Source organism: Nicotiana attenuata, chromosome 6 (assembly GCF_001879085.1).
Source record: "Nicotiana attenuata strain UT chromosome 6, NIATTr2, whole genome shotgun sequence".
In the NCBI taxonomy this organism is placed as follows: Eukaryota; Viridiplantae; Streptophyta; class Magnoliopsida; order Solanales; family Solanaceae; genus Nicotiana; species Nicotiana attenuata.
This window is the reverse complement of record NC_031994.1, coordinates 38,324,088-38,325,558: the sequence shown is the minus strand read 5'-3', so window position 1 is coordinate 38,325,558 and position 1,471 is coordinate 38,324,088. Positions and strand designations below refer to the sequence as shown.

The window sequence follows — 1,471 nt, the reverse complement described above, 5'->3', positions numbered from 1 at the left end:
CCCCCCCAACCCCCCACCCACCACCACACACACCCAAACACAAAATTCTAAAGACAAACGCTATCTGCTATTGCTCAATTTAAGGACAGGAAGAAATCTTGACACCTATATGCCTTAAACGAGCATAAGCCCAAGACATATTGCTCCACACAAGACATCCTTCTCTACATAAAGCTACCATTTAAGTATACTGATGAAAATAAACTGTTTTTTCCTTTTTAAATCTTTGATACAGTAAACCCCACCGCTAACCAATTCCCCCACACATGAGCCCTATAGTGATCATATCCCATGTTGCTTACTTGATGACTCGAAAATCAACCTTATAAGAGGTGGATTTACTAGGCTACGCGTCACCTGTTGATGACAAAACAGATTATGATCGTCGAGAACTATTTTGTGTAGGAACACTAATCAACGACACAAAGTAGTGGATGAGTTCTGCCTCCCTTTCTCTTTAAATTGCTAAGCAACGGATCTCCTAGTGAGTCCTCTATTCAATATTTGACTAGTACAATAGCAACCTTCACAATTTCATGATTTCATATCAGTCAGTGTGTATTAAGGGGGAAAAAACACGTGGAATTAAACTGAACCTCCTCCTCCTCTACTTGAATCATATAAAGAATTACTCATTCTTTCACAAGAATCAAGAATTAGAAAATCAAAAGTCAAACTACCCAGCATAAAGGAGAGGCAAATTCATCAAATTATACATAAACCTATAAACCTGTGCATAGAAATAATAATTAGTGTTAACTTTTTAGTCGGGAATTGAAAAATCAAGAATCAAACTACCCAGTAAAGAAAATCGGCAATATCAGCAAATTATCAAGAACCTGTGTGCAGACATGCTAAATTACTGGGGAAAAAATGCTTACTTGAAGTGCTAAGTTAAGAGAAACTAGTAACCACGGACAACTCTAGCTTGTAGAAACGTGAAAGAGCAGAAGAGGCGCAGCCATAGACTTGGAGTACGAAGCAGAGGAAGGAGGTCAATAGTGGGAAAATGGAAGACGACACAGGGGAAGCAAACAAAGGAAAAGTTGCTGTGGAAGCATTTTTCACTTCTTCCTGCTGTTCAGCTGCCTCTCCTTTCACGACGTTAATCACGGTGATAGATTTTTCTTGTTCCTTTTGTTAACTTTTCTTCTTTTCTTTTTTTTTTTTTAGGAAAAACTATAGGGGCTTTTGCATCTATAGGTCATTGGGTCACAATTGAAGTTATACCCATTTTGTAAAATAATTTACAAATTTACCTACTTTACGATCAATTTTAGACTTATCGCATCTGAAATTAAAAAAAAAATAGTTTTGAAGTGCAATAAAGGCCAATTAAGTCTAAAGTGCAAAAATTACACTTACGATGTACTTAAGGCCAAATATGTCTGAAATGCAATAAATATTTGCGTGCACTTAAGGTTAGAAAGGTCTGAAGTGAAAAATTGCACTTCACATGCACTATAAGGCC

At 36.9% G+C, this 1,471-nt stretch overlaps 1 protein-coding gene across 1 annotated transcript in view; it reads right to left on the bottom strand.

The window, feature by feature from the left end:
- Nucleotides 1-1,118, bottom strand: part of LOC109226854 (E3 ubiquitin-protein ligase KEG-like) — a 5,332-nt gene extending 4,214 nt beyond the window's left edge. The window contains exon 1 of the mRNA XM_019391744.1: nt 882-1,118. The gene's annotated coding sequence lies outside the window, so the exon portion shown is untranslated. The remainder of the gene's footprint in view (nt 1-881) is intronic.